At 45.1% G+C, this 20322-nt stretch overlaps 1 protein-coding gene and 1 long non-coding RNA gene across 3 annotated transcripts in view; one reads left to right on the top strand and one right to left on the bottom strand.

The window, feature by feature from the left end:
- Window positions 1-20322, top strand: part of Antp (homeotic protein antennapedia) — a 382224-nt gene that overhangs the window by 209026 nt on the left and 152876 nt on the right. The gene's annotated exons all lie outside the window — the stretch shown is intronic.
- LOC105664361 (uncharacterized) overlaps window positions 19862-20322 on the bottom strand; it is a 30733-nt gene continuing 30272 nt past the window's right edge. Inside the window, exon 4 of the long non-coding RNA XR_001097563.2 lies at window positions 19862-20248. This is a non-coding gene — a long non-coding RNA (uncharacterized LOC105664361). The remainder of the gene's footprint in view (window positions 20249-20322) is intronic.

The following is a 20322-nucleotide window of genomic DNA, read 5'->3' as shown; positions in this document are numbered from 1 at the left end:
AATTCGACCGTCCATAAAACGGAAAAAAGGAAGGCAGAAACAAGTCAAAATGTCTAAAACTAGCCAGTTGTGCGGGGACGTAACGGTACAACGGTTGGACCTTTTTCGCGCCAGAAGGTCACTGGCTTCGTCGTTTCCAGAAGCTGCCTGCCAGCTTGTTCCCAGGACGATCGCGTTTCTTAAACGGTCACGATTTTGACTCTTGTGAACGTAAGTACGAATTCCAACGTCTGCTGTGTCTTCTCGAATCGAACAGTAGCGAGGTCACTCGAAAAACACGAACCTCACGTATTGTCCTCTGAATCTAACGAACATATTCAAACATCTTTGGTCTTTTTCGACGATGTAAAAAAGAACGAACATCGTACGTGTTACTGATTGAATTTGACATTTTGCGAGGAAACGTAGATAGTTTCTCGAAACGACTGTTCTGCAGCGAGCTATCGTTGGAAACATGAAGCTCGTATAGTCGAGTTATCGTAAAGTGCAAATTCCATATTTTATTCCTCGAATATGACGAACGTCAGCGACGTATAAATGTCACGAGTTTTCTTAAATCAACGCTTCGGTGAAAAGGACGATCACCGTTTAGATTGAATTTGATGTATGCTCGCGAAGTTCAAACAGCTCGACAGTCTTCCTGAACCGACTGGACTGCAGTGAGTTATAGTTAGAAAGTAAAAACGCTACCTATGATCTTTCGAGTCTGACAAACGTTGTAGATCTTCTTGAAAATTGAATCTAGGGAGAAAGATGCAGGAAAAACGTGGACCCAGTCTTTACGCGTCGAAGACAAAGTGATGGAAGACTCCCACTTTAGGATGTATAAAATAGTGTTCCTAGAAAACATTGCGATGCAAAAAGGAAGACTAACGAACGACATCGAAACGTCTCGGGAGTGTTTCCGAAGCTCTTCGAGCAGCGATCGGAAGGAATGAATGCCATATACGCATCGTCGGTTCTCGAATCGAACAAAAATCTCGACAGGTCGTATCTAATCGAGTGGATCGATGCAAACTACCGTCGAAAAGAACCGACCGAACGTATCTCTCGAATCTGACGAACCGTCGGACGAAACTGATAATTCAACGCACGATCTGTCCCCGAGGATTAGTCGGGAAAACTTGAAATACACGGAGCGTTCCGGGCGTCCCAGTTCGCCGTAAATCATAAATTACGTTGAGCCATCGAAACGGACGACGTTTACGCTAAAACGATTAAGTGCGTCTCGCGTCGATGATTTACGGAGTCGTGGTGGTCGGGGGAAGAATACGGCCGCGACAAGAGGAGCAAAACAAGCCGGGCCAGAGGAGGAGCAAAAGGCAGGGCCCGCGAAAAGCAGCGAGAGGAGAGCATATCGCGAGGCCGTGATCGATTAATGAATTCCAGCACGGAACGGATAAGACACACGAAGAAACCGCCGGGCTCATTTGTAAGTTGAATTATGACAACGATCGAGCAGCTCGTTCGTTAGCCATTATTTATAAATTCAACGTTAAACGGAGGGGCAGACGGGAGGAGGCTGGACGCGTATGAAAAGTCCGTCGGGCGAGCGGAGACGGGCAGAAGAACGACGGAACGATAATGGACGGGGCAACAACGAAGAACCGGCGATTCCGTTGTTGGGCGTCGTTGATTTATAAGTTCAACTCCGGACGGACAATATTTTTGTTTTAATGCTCGTTTTGTACGAAAGTACGTGCCCGGACTGCCGGATGGGCGCGCGAGGTGGACATAGGTGGCTGATGATGTCACTACCTTATAGGCGAGCGAAACGGAAAGGGGAGAGAACGAAGAGAGGGAACGCGAACACCGTACGCGAGGCACCGGACATCGGCTACACGGTGCCTAGTTTAAGCTGCCTTGTCGCGATGGCACACAGAGATTACATCCGTACACTCAGGAATATACTCAAGGTGTCGCCGACGATTCTTAGCTACACGAAAGATTCTTAATAGCCCGCCTCACCGTACGACTTGCTTTACGTTCTATCCTTCCCGACTCTTCCTCCTCTTCTTTCCTTATATACGGTGTTCCACTTTTACCCGATCGAACTTTGTCGCATTCTTTCGCGAGATGGTCACGGACGAAAACGTACTCCTTTGCGTTTTTAACAAATATTCCGAAGAAACATGCAAACATGATCTTCTGCATCAGCAGATATACTCTTCTTCTCGTTATTCTTATCGATCGCAACTTTCGACCCAGATCGCTGATAATCTTCGAACATTTGCAACTACGATCACGAATGAATTGAATGTCTAAGTACATAAAGTGACTTTTAAAAGAATTATAATATATGTAAAACGTGCAGTAATAGCTATAATAGATGTTGATTATTTACTATATCACTTTTGACTCCGGTCTACCCTACCAGTCGAAACGACACAACTAATTGAATCGCACGATAAGAAAGCGTTAAAGGTCAAAGTAGGAGGAGTCTATGCATTCTATTCGGTTCTAAACACAAGTTGGAAACATAATTAATCACCGAGATAAGTTTTCGAGCCCCGATAACGTGACCCAAGCTGTGCATCAAGAAATGATTCTCGATGATAGTTACGCAATTTCAACGTCTCTTTCAATATCTCCGTATGATTATACTTTCGTAGAAATTGATACTATATCGTGAGAAGCAGAGCGTGACCAACGAAAGGAAGAATCGCGCTCGTACAGTTACGATTAATGAAATCTGGTACGATCGCATGCCCTTTCGGGAAAAGCAACGCATGAAATTCCGAAATATCACTCGACTGAGCATAGCATCCGTTGATAAGATCTCGATTGATCATACCGGTGCAATTAAAGCGTAGCTCGCGTGCCTTCTGCTAACCGATAAATTGCCCAGATGTAAACAAAACAATTTGTTAGACATTAATAATTAGCGGTTCGTTAGCGAGCCAGTAGGTGCACTCGTGCAGATATCAGGCCGAAGTGGTTGTTCGCGCTCGAAGTGACTCTGATCGCCGGTTGCTTTAAAAGTCCGATTGCACAACGGAATTGCCACGTCCAATTATACTGTTGGTCACAAAAGTATCTGACCATCTTTTATCCTGCTAAAGTCTCGAGAATGTATGTAACACTCCTCCGTACAATTACTCTTCTTCGCAATATGGAAAACCTTTATCATGCGGAGACCATAATCTGCAGATGCCAATGCCATTGAGATGGTAACTAATTCTCTAAATATTTTTCCCTTACATGGAATGAGATAATTGGGTAATGAAATTGTAGCATACAAGCTTATATAAATTATAACATAATTCTAGCGATTTCGCATCTGATCTGATAGTCGATGAGGAAACGTTGTTCCATTGATAGCGTGTGGATCGGTAAGAACACGAATGTGAAAGATGCGCGTGGCTTGGATAGTAAATTTTTATCCTGGCTACTTGGAGTAGCTCGCTCGTAAACTGGCGTCGTGGAAATGTGTGTTTTGCATACGTTCCTGTTGGCTTTCGTCGAGCACCGGGACGCGATATACCCGTGGCATCTGATTAACATGAGAAGCCTGAAACACCTGTGCCTCGATTCGCTCGAATAATTATTCGTCGCTTCGTTCGTCGACAGACTACTCGATAAACATCGTGCGCCACTTCCAACGAGAGTTCGTCCGGTTGCAAGGACGTTTCATGGAAAATGTACGCACCGCGAGTTTTTTGTCCACCACTTTCGGGCTTGATTGGATCATCTCGTTAATTATTACCGCGTCTAGTACCGCGGATTCCGCGCGGACGTGTTATGAATCGCGAAATAGTCGCACGGTGGATTGGAACGAACGGGACAATACAAGTAATGATTTTCTTTCTTCCTCTCTTTTAATTATACTCAGTCAATTCTGAGGAATCGTGGTGAAATTTTGTATTGAAAGTGGGCAGGATGAAAAATTGACATATCGATACCTGTTGGAGAGACGGTCACTAAACTTTTCTAATCCATATCGAGAATATTGGATGTTAATAGTTTCGCTCGGTTGACTAATCACTTCAGAGTAGACTTCTGTTAAGTTGCCACATTTACACGGACATTTAAGCACGCTAGTAGCACTTCGCGATGGGGATTCGGTAGAGCAGAGTCCGATACCGCTATTTTCTGACTAACGGATGCGACCGCAAAAGGATCGCGAATAGGTGGAAGACACTGGATATTATAACCTCATGAGTCCTAGAGCCAAACGTTACATCACTACGCGTTAAAAATGTTCACATACCGAAGACACTTCACCAAGTCCGTCACTTTGAGAAACACTGGTCTAGAGCAATGACTTTGCAATTGCCATTCATTGAGTCATAAAAGCTTATAATGATGGTTAACCCACGATTTCTTGCATACCCTCATTTAATCAACCAAGACGAAACGTTTTTCACCATTAGGACAGGATAAGTTACACTCGCCATATAAGTTTATAAAATGTGTTGAAAGAAGCGACGGAATTAATTTATAAGAATTAAAATTGCGTTTAGCCATTCGCGCATGGTTGCGGTTGCATATAGGATGCACACACCGGTACGTTTCCTATGCACTTGGCAGGTGTTACTGTTTATGGGAATCCCCTGGAACAGCTTATCCGATGGGGGAACCTCCGATAAGGAGGATAGCGGTTAGCATTTGCTTAACCCGGTTCTAATTATGGTATTCGTGTACTGTGTATTATATTCTATGCATATACACGGTGTTCCTTGTGCTCGGTACAAGGTTCCTTGTTGCAATTCTATTATTGTTTCACGTGTTTTGGGAGTTTAGACATTTTCAATGCTGATGAAGCTTACAATTTGGCTGTTGTGTTTGGATAAATAGCCTGCGGACTACTTAGTACATTCATCTGGTTACGAGGAATGGTCAGGTTTCAATCTTTCTGAAATGTTCTTAGACTTGTTCTGGACTGTTTCAGATACTCTTTCTAGGAGTTTGCTATACCTTCAACTACACTTAGAGACTTCCTAAGCTGTATTTCTAAATTCTGGAGTGGAAGCTTAAGATAAGACATAGAGAGATTCTAGTCTTTCCTTCAGGAGACTCCTTGTATGTTTGTCTTGTCAAATATAGAAATCGAAAGCAAGCAATGGGAGACTAGGATGTTTCCTAAGATCACTCCAGTTTTTTCCTAGATTCTCTTAAAATTAAAAAGCGGATATCTCGTTACGTTCTTAAGAAAATTCTATTCGTGTACCGTGTTAGACGACAAATCAGTTATTATAAAATAGTAGTGTCCTATAAAAAGTTTGGATGTAAGAAAGAAGGATGTGAGTCGCGGTAGGTTATTGGAAGGAGCGAGTAATTCTGGATGAATTCTGTAGACAGAGTGGTGTAGATGTATATACCCCTTAACAATAATTACTCCGCTACCCGGTTACGTAGCAGCGAACGGAGTGACCATGATAAAAGGAGAAACTGGTTCGAGGACCACGCATGCGATAGAGCCGTTAACGATAAATCGAAATGCGCGGACTGGTGAAGGTGGAGGAGGCTCCTCGGTGGTTCGGTACCTACGGGGGCTACACCTACACTCGCATGAATATACATGTGCGTAGTACACATATCGATATGTTGGTTTGCCGGCCAAGCCCGAAGAAGGATCCTCCTCCTCTTCTTCTTCTTCTTCTTCCTTCGAAGTCGCGTCACTCGGCCTTTATACGTGTATCCTACCCCCGTTTCGCTCTCTCGTAGCCAGCTTAATTAAGCGTTTAAGAGATGAAACTGGTTCTCTTCTCTCTGTGATGCTCTTCCTCCTCGTTGTTGTTTCGCCGCGCGCATATGCTTACGACACAGCTGTTTGCTCGTCGCGGCGGAGCTTCCTTCAGTCGCGTCCGACTTTTGAGCAGCGCCGATTGTCTTTCGGAAATTAATTAAACGTTTCCACGTCTAGCCGTCTAACAATGGCTGTCTTCTTCTTTTCGAACCGTTCCAGAGCCACGAACGTCAAAGTCACCTTCCTTTCCTGGACAATCTTCGTTTCTTCTTCGATCGCATGCGCGCTCGCTGCACTTGCCCTCCTGACGTGAAAGTGATTTATATCGAGATTATGCGACAAAACGATCGCGATAGTCTATTTGCCTGTTTGCTCGGCTCACGTCGACCAGCGTGGATATCAAGGGAATACCGTGATATCCGTTTCCAGCGAAACGCGTTGAATCAAAACACGTAACGGCATTCGAGAGCCGGTCGGTTTCTATATGCCTTCTCCTCCTTCTCTCCTCTTTTGCGAAGTGTTCCCGTTGTTAAAGCACGGTTTACCGTAAATTCTGCAGATTTTATCGGGTCACGTCCAGCAGCATAGCTCGCGAAGGAATGTCGTTTTGTAACGCAACTATTGATACGTTCAGCAGAGAGCGGCTGTTATCTTAGCCTCAAAGGACAATCCGTGTCCTGTCTCGCTAAGAAACTCGTCAGCGATCGAGCTATTTTTTCCGGCTGGACAGTTCGTTATCGAAACTTTGAAAATCGACTACGTAATCCGTTCCTCGATCGTGTACGCGTCGTTGCGGCTCGTGTAATGGCGCGCGTATTTTTTTGCGTTTCTCGAATGCGCTCGCGTATGTCGCAAGCTGCGAGAGACCGCAGCGCCTACTTGTAGCCACGCTTTTTTTTATTCCGTTGCTATTTGAATACGGTGTTGCTAGCTACTCTTCGCAACGCCATAAGCGTGCGTCTACTTATTTCAGTAAGGACGCTCCAACCTCTCGTTTTATTCATTTATGAACCTTGGTTCTTGATCGAGAGACGGCATGCCAAGTGCGCGTCTGATCTCTCGATAAACACCGCACTTGGCAATTTGCAGGTTTCGAAAACTCTAGTCTTCTAGCGCTACGTAGTTTCCATTGAAACCAAGGTGAAGAAGAGTAGAACAAATGATAGATCCTGCACTCTGTGGCACGGAACATACTAGCGCATGAGTTTTTCTCAATAGCACCGATCTTATCGCTCTAAGCAATGTAGTACAAGAGGATTCTTGAAATTTATAATATATCGACTCAGCCAACAAACTTTGTACCGCGATATTATACATGATGATACGATTAGCCACGTAGATATTTAGTCACGTAGCTACATAACGTGTCACGACACAATATCATAGAGTAGGTGTAACAAGCGACACCTTTGATGTCGGTCGATGGCCTGTCTCTTTAAATTAGTTGCACAGGCAAGCGGAAAATTTATATCGACCGAGTTTAATTTCGTGTCAATCTCTCATAATTAGGAAACTATTTGTGTCGTAAGTTTTCTGTGCGTAACGAATATTGATTTTCGAAGCATGTATAATTTTACGAAAGCGAAAAATTGTGCAAGAAAAATCCACTATTTTAGAACGATAACTATAGAAAATATATTTTGGGAGTACGTTAAAAATATGTTAAGAATATATTGAATATATTCACAAGATACACTGGGAACATGTAAATGAATTCTGAAGGAATTTATAATATACGAAAACAAAGTCACCTATGGTAAATTTAAAACGAACTCAACAACTTAATATACATCCACATATGTACGAGTATTCTTAAGGATGTTAACCATGTTAACATCACAGATTTCGTTGAGATTAGATCAGCAATAGGCCTGACAGTACTGCGACATAAGGGTTGTAATCCACCTAACAGCATAACACCTAAACAAATCAAATCGACATCTACGTGTTAATAATCTACCGTTCGTCACAAGAGGATCAAGAAGAATATTCCAAGCACCAGACATATATTCAGCAGAATAGAAGTCAGTAGTCGACAGCCACAGTCACGTTTAGTGTCTGTTGACTAACTATCACTCGAGGGAAAAGCTTTCGGATATCGTAAAGAGTCGAAGCAAGAGCAGCGAGAGAGTCAGCCGCAATTCGGATGGAAGGAAGGTGATAATCCTTTGGTCGGATCGTGCGTTACACGATAGGCGAAAAAAGGGCCGAACTGGTGGCGCAGGTGAAGGAAAGGAGTGCAAAAGTGGGGATAGGCAGTTGAGTGTAGGTGTAAAGTGAGCGTGATCGGCCGGTGGATGAGCGAGGGGTACCAAGGGGGAGTGGTCACCGGTTGAAGCCTTGTGCTGACCTATTCCTTTCTGTGCCGCAGCAGTGCATTATGGCCGCTCTACAAGGCTCTCGGCCTCGGCTGTCCCGATCACCATAGACGGTCTCCGGCGTTTGTCTATCGCCGATTATTATCCGGTTTCGCGCGCTGCTTGGCCGAAATCCGAGCTCCTCTCGCGTTCGTTCTCGTGTTTCTTTCGTCTAACTCGTGGCTCCCTCGGTGGTGTTTCCTGATGGCGCTGCAGGCCGCGTCTGTGTACGTGTGAGCAGCGGTGTGTCAGCTCGTCGGGAACGGTGGAGGGTTCGCCGGAAGCCGGAGAGGGGACTCGTGTCGTTGCGGCACAATGGGACCACTGCTGCAGCGTCGTAAGTATCCCGAGAGCTTACAGACCGATCTCTCCTTCTCTCTTCCCCTTCGGTGCACTCTCGTTCTTACGCCGCTTTAAAGCGTCAAGCTTTCGCGGTAGGTTTTGACCACAGCAGTTCGTGCACACCGGACCAGGGTTAGGTCCGGGATTAAGAACGGGGGATCAGCTAACTCCACAAACGGCTATACCGAAGCACGTGGTTCGTTTCGCGACGGATAAAGCCTGCTTTCCGAGCAGAGCGCCGGATACGAGGCGGAAGGGAATTCCCCGAATGGGCAGCTCGCTCGAACCGTTCGAAAACGCGTACGGTCGTCCGCGTGTTTAGGGAATTAACGTTGCCAACTTCTTTGCTATTCGATGCCACGGTTCGCGACGGGAAAACCGTAGAAACGTGGCCTGGTGAAGCGCGGTCAGCAAGGCCCGGTACCGTAAGCGCGATCAGAGTTACACTCGCGGATATTGGAACGCTGTGCGAGTAGGGATGGGATCAAGTGTACAGCAAGTGGAAAATTAAATGCATCGGAATGAATGGAATCTTCTTGAATTATGTACGAACAATTTTTATAAAAAATCCTCTGAGTACAGTATCGAATAGATATACTTAGATTTCTCAGAAAAAATGGAGACATAGAAGTTATCAGTCGCTATAACTGATAATATTGAAATAGGTCGTGGGACCTTTAAGAATGTATATAAAATTTGTATAAATGGTTCATGTCTCCTTTTTACTAATCCTTATCTGAAGAAGGCTGGGATTTGAAGTAGATCTAAATTTCTCTGTTTTTCCATCTAACCGATGTGTTTGACTATCATGACTTTCAGTATCTGTCGAAGACTCCGATGACTTCGTAAATGCTTAAGGAATTAGTAATTTGAAATCTAAGTTCTGGAATTGACTTAGATCCACGAGTACGCATTGAACTTGATCCCATCCCTACTATAGGGGAATCTAGAGAGACAGACCAACCGGTTCGCGACTTTGGCGGCCGCCATCTTCCCCTCTCCGTTTGTCTGTTTCGCCTCGCGTGAGAACCTGCTCCCTATATAACCCACCTTTCTACTCTCTCGGCTACTCTGCTCGAGAGTTCCGCTTGCGAAATTGTTCCCCCTCCCCCCCGCGATGTCGGGCCGTAGTCCCAAAATTCTTTGCCGCAGACAATTTTTAAACTCGCTAGGTCAATAAAATCGTAAAATTCGTCGATAAATCGAGGTACCTCGCGCAGCATTAATTAAACATCGACCGTTACGCGTAAGGCAGACGCACTACGGAACGTTGCTGACTGCATAGAATGAATTATTATCCGTTTAATTCAATTATACCGGTGTTTTAAGATGCGTGCGATTTTTACGCTCCGTGGGCCGTAGTACCCCGCGTTCTGTCTGCCGTTCCTGTAATTCATTACGGTTCGTTCTTGCGTTATCGTTTACCGTGACCTCGAGTTAACTTTAATATTCATTCGCCCGCACGCGTTCCTCGTCCCTTTAATTCTCCCTACCGGTTGCACGACACAGGTAAACGAACAACCGAGTCCACGAGGCTGAATAATTACGAGCAAGACGGTTCGCTGTTTCCCGAACGACCAGTCCGAACAAGGTCACCTATGAACGGAACACCGTTTTCTGCATCTTGATCATCGCTGTCCTCGTTACGTCGACAATAGCTAGTCCGAAAAATCTACGCAAGAAACTCGTGGCCATCTGGTCCGTTCAAATTGCTGACAAGATAATTGACCCTTTTACCGCGAACAACCATGTTCTTGAACCACCTATCTCAAGAGGACGCGTACAGTTACACGTGCTTGTTACGTATACGTATATGGAATATAAGAATGTGGAATATTCCAAGTATAGGAGATCATGGGTTATTTTGAATAAAAATGTGACAACATTTATTTTTATTTATAAGGGATCGAGAAAAAACATAAGATGTGAACACCTCCTGATATTGTCATGTCATAGACAAAAATTTCGCAGCCGTGAGGTAATCACGAGGTGATCGGTATGAGGTCACGCTCTGGCTCCATTTTTAGAACGTTCGTTTCGCCTTTTGCTTTATTATGAAATTTGCAACAACAAGTTTGTCGATTCGATCATTTACTGTCAGATCGAAAAACGAAGAACTTACCTCCTTCGATTCCTACAAGTCATCTTGTAGCATAGTAATTATACGCAGCCTATTCATTATGCACTACTTCGTGTTTGGATTACGCTAGTTAATCCATACCGTTATTAGCCGACGTACGGTATCAGTGGGCGACAGTATTTGAGACGTCGCCGTGACGAGTCCATTAGATCGGTAACTTGTCTCGTGGTGGTTTTTCCAAATCGCAGACTTTAACGATCGAACGGCGAATCTGCATGCACGGTACGCAACAGTGAAAGGGTTAAACGTGCACGGCGCGTGCGAATGCTGCTAATCACATCCACGCACATCTCGTCGCTTCTAATTCGTCGAGAATATTCGTATTCCGTGGACGCACGAAGCATACGCTGCGGACGGTCGCGGTTTTAACCAGGCGCTTAACATTCGCTGGTCGAAGGAGGAGGACATCGTTCTCGTCATCGAGCTGGCTCCGGTTCTCGCGTAATGGTTCGCGTTGCATTCGATTTTTTCCCCCGGTTGATTTAACGCGGTCGCGCGAGTATCCGGGACGCGACACGCGACGAGACGGTTAAATTCTCGCGTATCGGTTATTCCCGACGAGCGGCGCGCGGTAATCTGCCGACACATTGGCCTATCGCGGCCGCTCCATAGCCAATCGGGACACGGGGATCATGCGAGAATCCAGGCGGCATAAATCAGAATGGATGACGAAAGTCTTTGCCGCTTGTTCCAGCTAAAGGGATTTTCTAGGTCGCGAGAGTGGAACGTCGGCCGTGGCTGGCTGCTGCATTACTTAGCCGGGGATCCGCGACGTCGCGAAGTCCAGAAGGATTTCCATCGGGGAAAGAAACGAGCGAGAAAGTTCGCGACACGAGCGCCATCGCATCGATTCCGATCCCCGTAAGACGATGTCGCGCGTGCCTGCGCTCACCCGGAGATTAAAGGCTGCAAACGTGATTCATGCCGCGTTTTAATTTGCGCCAGGCGTCAACTTGCTTCGGCACGTTTGCCAAGGCGAGAGGAACTAGTCGAACGATAGGCCGATCGAGGTGACTACATCGTTTCCGTGAGTCCTTGCCAGAACTCGCTGGCTCTGCTTTCCACGATGCTCTTGGATCGAAATTCGAGGTTAACGGTTTACTCTCGGATGCGGACTCTCGAGATTCTCCTATCGCCTCTTTATACACTCCTATAACACTAACATTTTCTTCCCACCTTCCCTGCAAGACGAGATAAAACTCAACCCTTTAAAGTCAAGCTTTTCTCACTGAATTCTAAATTAGGGAGGTTATTATAGAACACCAGTGTCATTACTCAATTATACATACGAATTTTGTAAAAATAAGTTTTATCATATATCTTTGAATTTAAAGAAATACATCATGTAAATTATAATGAACACAGGATTTAGCACCCTAGTGTTACTTCCATACGCAGTTACAATATACACTTCATTGAGACACAATGTATACATATAGAAGGTTAAGGATTTGAGAGGGAAAATTAATGGTCAAAACTGGATACCAAAGGGCTAGGTTCGAATCCCGGTTCAGCAATTTGATCGTTCGACTATTTTGCTCCCTACGCAACAGTTTGGCAAACTCGAATCCCAGATTCCCCGCTGTTTCTAGTGATACATACAACATGATATGTTTAGACGAGATGACTGTGAGTGAAGTATCTCTGTAATCCTAAAAGAAAAATCGAAACATTTTGATTAATGCACAGACATGAAAATAGACTACGTATTCTATCAGAACAGCCAAGTTTGACACTCGTACATTACAGGGACCAAAGTCGCTCTTTCTCTCTTATGTTCAATTCGATGCTTCTCGCAAATCAAGTAGTGTATCGCATCAAGTAATATTAGCAGTTTGTCTACGAGTTAAAAGCACATGTACCTTGCCGAGTAATGGTGGATGAACCGATTCGGATCTATATTTCGAGTCACTGCATATATCGGATGTATCAAGAAATTCTCTGCTGTCATCGCACTACCCGGACCAATCTGTAAGACACCTCCACATCCACCTGCCTTAATTTCTCGTGTTATCGTTCTCGCAAACACCCGGTTCCATAAGACCGGTTACGTCTCCTTTTTCCTAGAGCATTCTTCCAGCAGCGCGTGTCCAATAAGCAAAGCGGAGCGAAGGAAGGCTAGCGTGTGTAGCACGAGGCTCGTCCATAAGGCGAGGTACATTCGAAACGCGTCCACCTGTCCGCGGAGCGAGCGAGGGACGAATATTAACCGCATCCCGCGCGGAACCAGCGGTGTATCAACGACGGAGATTATTCGCGAGCGTGTGGCACACGTGTGTACCGTGCACACGCATCGGGATCGGTTTGGATATAGTGGTAAAGAAATGCGCGCGGTCGCGCTCGCCACGGAACGGTCCGCGGCGGGTTTCTGTTAGCGGTTAGGTTATGTTCACCTGCCTGAACGATCGGTTGGAACTGCGAGCAGAGTCGGCCCGTAACCGGCTCGGCAGCATGTCACCCTCTTGCGCGGGTGACTCTATGCCTGGTTCCTTTTACTTTGCAGTCTTGTCACGCCTTCCCTTCCATGCACGCCGAAGAATACGACGAGCACGAGGGAGCCAGGCCTTAGCGATGCGAGCCTACCTCCGCCGGGGGGAACCGAACGTTTACACCGGCCTTACGAGAGCCGTTTTTCGCATTCGCGAGAATCTCACGCAGCTAAAGCCGCCGACTGATAAGGCAACGCACACCGCATCCCGGATACGAACCTTCCATCCGCGAGCGATTTTTTCGCGCGGATACCACGCTAGCCGAGACTATCCGCGTAACGGTATCGGGCTTTCACAGGCGGCAACTTTGGTCGTTATAGTTTATCGGTGTGCGATGCTGCCGTATCGGTTGCGATGGTGTTTATTCGCTCTTTATTTCCTTCTATGCTAGGGTAATTGCTTGAATTATCAGCTAGCCTCTTTTCTTCCGAGGACTTGGCAAATGTCCTTCCGTGCCTGATCACTCGGTGATAAAGAGGCCTCCTTTTCGACGATCGATGCAAATTCCCACGGAGGACGTTAATGCCCATTACGAATGAAAATATTAGTCGCATTTATCTGATATGTGATCGGAAAGTTTTAACAGATGAATACGAGTGCAACGTTTACCCGTGCCATATTTAGCCTCCTCTAGACTCTAATCCATATTGTATAACACTTGTCTTCTTTGGATTCCCATGAGTGCATGAAACTTTTTTGGATTCTGATCCATATACGAGCCTTCTTCGTATCCGAATTCGTCTCGTTCGCAGAAACAATTCCGCGTATGCGCTTTACACGCATCGATCTCTCCTAGTTCGCGGTAGATCTTCGCGCCATCTTGAGCGCGGTTATAATTATCCTTTTTTAAATCGCGCCCCTTGTCGCGTGGGAAGGTTGTCGTATTTTTTCACGGGCGTCCGTAGCAGGAAATATGGCAGGCTATTTATGAGTTAGCCCCGTGTTCGCGGTAGCGGCACAAGCGTCTTCCGTGGCCGGCCGGATGCTCGCCGAGTCTCGAGTTCGCGCTACGAAAAGCCGCGATATATCAACGCCGTCCCGAGGATACGCGAAGACGAATATTGGCCGGCCGCGCGGCTGATAAAATATCACCGTCAACCTGTACCAACAAACGCTCGGCTCGGCGGGTCGTTGAGCCCGCCTCGAAGAACGCGTCGTTTCTCTCGCGAGTTTAACATCGTTCTCTTCATGCTCATTGCTGACCACGTCCAAATTTAATTCAGCCGACTAACTGTTAGGATAGCATTTCTTCGACAGCAGTACAATCTGTCATGCTGTACAACGAGGAACAAAAAGCTCCTCTCGTCTCACGGTGTGGCCTCTGAAATGCCTTGGTTGCGCGAAAATCCTCTATGCAGTAATGTTGACGGCGTTAATATTAAAGTTAATTTAGAAAGTTATGTTTAAAATTGCAATTGCTTGTATATAAAGTGCAATGGAAAACGTATACGCAGTTAATGGTGAAATTATTACACCTTATTTTAACGTGTTTATCGTACAAACGTGTTTGATATGGAGAAAGCAATAAAGTTCTTTTGCATTTGTAGCAATGAAAAGTTAACGGTCAGTGGATCATTGCGGTGAAACCTTACATCCTGCAATATAAAATGAAGTTTACGGCTAACAAATTCGATAGAGTGCACTCCTTCGAACTACGCTTCTTGTTTCCTATTTGAAGGCTGCTTTCAAAGTTTAAAATTGTACAAAAAGTTATACAATTATGCTAGTATTCAGAGATACGGGCTCGCATTTTTCCGCATTCGTTCCTCCAATCAGCATAATTAATTACGTGTTCGCTTCACGCGTGCGTTACGTAATCGTAGTATGAGCATTAGAATCGTTGACCGTAAAATGGCGAGGATATTAAGTTCTTTCTCCGGTCTTGATTTGAATTCCTCAAGAAATTCGCGTCAGACCGGATTGTTTTGGTGCAGGAAATATTGGACGACGTTGATCAATGGGCTGTATAGATTCTCAATTAATCTAACTTAATTGGAACGGTACGATAATATCGCGGCATACGCCTGTCGTTCCTTTCCCCATTTATGGAACAACGTATTTAGAAATTACGCAGCGAAGCATTCACGTGGAGGATCTCGCGCATGTGGAGCCGCGAGCACACGCGTACCGGTTCCATAACGAGGATTACTTCATCCTCCTTGTCCTTCGACCAGCCACCGATCTCTCGCGATACTTCACCGCTATACGCCTCGGCGACTTTGCCTTCTCAGCCAATTGATGTATAATCAAATATTTCTTACCATTCTTTTTACGCGCATTTCATTCAGGAAAGTTCTTTTCATCATTCTTTTACATAATGATACTAATAGTGAACTAAATGAACGAGTTTATTATTTCTATTTTTGGATGGGGTAATTTCTTACGAATAGAACGACAACTACTGTACGTTTTATACCTTGAAACATATTTATATTTGAACGTCTTTGAAACGAGAAAGACCGCAAGTAGTCTATCGTTGTATCGATATTTATAGACGCTTACGTCACTTGCTACCCCACCGTAAGACATAGTAATCTATGGAGACTGCCGCCATATTCCATGGCGTTCGTTTCTGACGATTGCGATCACAAATCCTGCATTACACCTTAAGCTTAATATAATAGTGTTCGGTGATCATAACAGTATTAATGTAGTATGGTATTGTAGAGCATAACTGCACCAGATGATTCGATATCGAGTATATATATTTACTGCAATTGTGCTAGATAAGGATTATATATCAGTTAAGAAATGTATGAAAAGTAGGTCGGTAGATAAGGAGAACGCGGAAGTACTCGAAATATTTGGGAAACGATAAAGACAAATCTAGAGGGTTGCCCTAGCAACTTCAGCAAGATCGATGCGGAATACGATCGTCGATTCTTATCAGATGTTTACCGTACGGATGTCGTCCCGAATAAGAGCAGCGGATACAAAATTCATGAACTTTCTCACAGCATCTGAGAGCAGAGGTTCATGCTCGTTCATCGTCATTTATCGATGCCTAAGACTCGTTAGGCAACGATGTTCTTCTTCTGCAATTATCTATATTTAGTACCAATTACGACGGCTGAAGTGGAGATACTTAACCATCGCATTTGTACAGAGCTATAATTGTTACCCTGCCACAGTAGACCTCAGAGAAACTTCAGTAGATCACCGTTGAAACTTCGCATTCTCTCTGCAGCTTTCTATACTTCTTTTACGTTCAAACGAGGCACTAATGATATCTTTTATAATTAGAGGCTTATAGGTTAGATAGGTTAAGGGTCTCACAGAGTGCACACTATTGTTCTATACTTGTCACGGATAGAATTCAACTACTCATTTTAAATTATATTCCCTTATAAATATGAACAAAGTATCTTGTAAGATCTGTTGTCAGTAGAGTCAGGAACATTTGTACCACGTACGTTTCGCAGATAGGAACCTTTATAAATAGCACACACATCGATTTACACAAAGAAAGTTTGCAACAAGCAATCGTAGCAGAATCTGGACGTAGATTTCGTTGTCAAGAGCCAAATCGATGCCGGCCACTAATTCGTTTCACGTCGGATGTACGTTTACTGGATCTTGCACACGCGTTCAATAGAGGTGACGAATGGTCCCCGAGGTTCCCGAATTCTTCCCGGTTGGACCGTGGCTAACAGTCGCAGAGAAGGCAAACGCTCCTGAGGGAAGGGTTTCGCGAGGACGTAACTCATCGCCACGCCTCTGCAACGTAGCACGTTGCATGAAGCAGTGCTTCCTTTGGCCGACGTGCATACGTAACGTTTGCCCTGTCGGCCTGTGACAGCCGAGCCTAGTGTGTACTATTCGCGTGTCAGCGCGAAACTTTCTACCCGACGGTGGTCTGTGCCTTCCTCTGTTCGTGACCGGACCCGGAGGAACGAATCAACCGACTTTTCTCCTCGTTCGCGCCTTCTAACCTCCTTACTCCTCTGCTGCGTTAATCGAGATAAAAACCTCCTTGCCTTCGCTGGATCTTTCCTCCTTTTATCTGATTCGCGTTCGTTCGTGTCCTTCGATTTCTGATAAGTTAACATCACTCGATCGTGTCGACTTTCATGTGTTTTTATTCGATACGAGGCTTGCGAAGAATATATCGAGAAATGTCACATTCTGAAATTCAGGCGAGACGGCGCGATTAATTTAGTTCTCAAACTGGTAATACGCAGCCGAAATTGCAATGGAAGCTCGTACGATCGCGTTTCACGTTCGAGTCTCATATTGACTGCAGGTTCGATATTCGGATCACGAGTCGAAGACATCCTCCTTTCCCTTCGTTCCATCTCTTCATTCGCGTTCGTTGTTTCTGTTCGAGACACGGCCGGTTCCCTCCATTCTCCTCTTCTTCTCCGTTTCGTCGTTTCCGAAGGACGACCGCTCCGGAGAATAAAGCCTATCCATACTCTCAATCTGTCAACCGCCTCCCACCCGGCTACACGGCGCACATGGGGAATCAAGCGTTGTTATGTAAATATGGAAAAGGTTGTTGATTCATGCATGAGGAGGGCATGAATCTCGTTGTCTTGTCCGACGAGCCGTGAAACTGATGCATTTGTATCGCTAGCCTCTCTCGAGATCCTCTCTCGCGTATTGTGCTCGCGGTACGCGTGCGTTACGTGTGTTGTTACCTTGCTGCACCCTCCTACACGTTTATACGCCGATCGAACGAGAATTATTCCTCAATTTCTATTCGCGGTGCTGTGGAAATAGCCATGAATATCCTGACCAATCATAGACTGCCCGCTATCTATCTTTCTCCTCGCAAGCTGATAGGCATGGTACTTGGCTGTGCATATAAATGGTGGAGCGAGTGAGGCCAGTATATAAAATATGTTAACTATACTCGTCATCGATTGGTCAAGTGATCCGTTGAATACTCGTGTCCCGATTAAGTTGGTCGAGAGCTAAATTAAGTTGGTAGAACATCGAGAGCTAAGTTAGATTGGTAGAACATCGAGAGCCAGATTAAATACTAATCTATAGGTAATTTGCAATCAGTAAGAGGTGAATCGGTAGAACACCGAAGGCTAGATTAGGTTAGTGAAGTATCGACCAACATTACACGTACAAAGCTTAGATTGTGATAGTAGAACAACCGATTGAATATAATTCCACTGATATACCGGTAAAAGATTAATGATAAAGTTGATCTGCAGTGTCGTATATTGCTAGAGCGGTCCACTAACGCTACGAGCATAAATGCAATTATATTCTCGTAGACGACAGAGAGTACAGTCGGTAAAGTTCCAAAGCTTAGGTTAAATAGGTAGAGTAAATGATGAAGTATAGCGAGCTAGTACGTATAGTGGTAACAGATTAGCGGTACAGTTACCCTAGGACGCTGCTATAATCCACGATATATCGGTAAAATACGAGAGCGGTAGTAGGGCAAACGTTTCTGCGTCTTTCCAGCTCTTCTCGATACCCATCGAACGAAGGCGTTCGATTTCTCGCTAGTCGATGCCCTGAATACACCCTGAATTCCACACCTCGCGTACACGTTTATTTACGGTCGTGGCGCGTTTCGGCGCGAGTGTACGCGCGGCATGTCGCGTGTACGGATACTTGCAAGCAATAGACACGGCTCCTACGGTCGCGCAAGGATATTCACGGAGCCGCAATAAAGCATTTACCCACGCGTTGTGTATGCACATCTATCCTCATCCTCTTCGCGATATCGTCCGCGTATGCCTTCGTGCATACAATTGCATATCGTCCATCTTGGCCACACATTGCAAATATGTATGAACCTTAGCCCGCTGTTACTCGTGCCTCGAAAACGACTGCTCGTGATGTTGCCCGCTTCATGTTCTTACTGAATTCCACTTTCTGGTGCCTCCACTTTGCGGTTCATGATATTGTTTTATTCAGTAAACGTTTCATACGCTCAAACGAAACCTTTACTTTTATCCTCTGAACGAGGTTACAGTTCCGTTTCTTATTTGTCTTTTGGCGCTGCTAGCTGACTCACCGAATCAAACTCCGATTACGAAATTTTTATTTTGCTGGCAAGATTAATTCTTGTATGAACAAGGAGTGTTTATGCTGCGACTATAATTTTATATTATGACTGTTCGTTTTCGTCTGGAACGTTCGTCCGAGACAGCGATAATCCAACCCGAAGGTATCCTAGCGCTATCTGATCGGAACTCCGGCGTATTTAATGGAAAAACGTAATATTTGTTCGGCTGATGAGCACGGTGAAATATGGCGGCGGCAGTAGGAAAGCGGAGGAGGCGTGGTGTTCAGGGGGTGGGTAGAATGAGACCAACTCGGGCATAAATCAACATTACTCTGCATTAGAGCAGAGTTTCCGGCGTAGGTACCTACTAGAGTTTACCAACAAGGTAAACTCCGGCTAAAGGTGGCTACGCCGCATTACGTGTACGTACAAGCCGGCCTCTCGCACGGTAAACAACGCTTGGTCCCCTCAACACGCGTGCAGTCTGCGCGTGTATCGGGTTTGCGGAGGCGACTCCAACCCCCTTAACTTCCAAGTTACTTACCTACTTGCCACTTAGACAACCCCCACCCTCGCACGCCTGAGACTGCGCCAGTAATTCAATGTCACTTTTGCTGCCGGTGCATTGGGACAAAGGTACCTCTGGACCAACCTTTTTGCGATTGTTCATTAGCGCTGTACATTGTTAAAATTTCCTTGTAAACTTGTCAGAAGCTGTCAGATTTATCAGAGGCAGGTGGAGTCTGCTGTTATTCTTTTTTACACTTCTGGAGGAGGTAGTGCTGACGTTTTTGAATCTCCTTTAGCCCTTTGCAAATTCAGCATATTTTTCAAGTAATTGTTGCTTGTCTTGATAGAGAAGAAATAGAATGCATGGACATAATAGTCAAACTATCAAGTATACGTTAGGTGTGAGGTTCATCCCCACATTTTATTATACTGACTTGAACTAATCTGCATACAATGTAACAAAGCAAATAAATCTATTAATATAATTACCTTTACAATACACGTGAAGATATAAGTTGATAGTTTCAACTTGAAGCTATTGTAAATTTAAGAACAATTATACTATTTTTAATTGCTTTCTACTAGTTATTGAGACCATATATGCTAGAAAAGAAGAAGTCACCTTCATTGTGACGGCCATGTTGTCGCGTTTGGTGGATGACGCTCCGCGAATGAAGGAAGTGCAGACGAGTATACATACGTCTTCCCTTGACCCGTCTAATTTGCATCCACGGCGATTAACATAATCTGTACGGCGAATATTTATTTGGAATTAGCCGTGGCTCGCTCGTAACTCATGCGGGAATTAGTTAAGCTCGAGG

Source organism: Megachile rotundata, chromosome 1 (assembly GCF_050947335.1).
Source record: "Megachile rotundata isolate GNS110a chromosome 1, iyMegRotu1, whole genome shotgun sequence".
Lineage (NCBI taxonomy): Eukaryota > Metazoa > Arthropoda > Insecta > Hymenoptera > Megachilidae > Megachile > Megachile rotundata.
The sequence above is the reverse complement of the archived record's forward strand: the minus strand, read 5'-3'. Positions and strand labels throughout refer to the sequence as shown.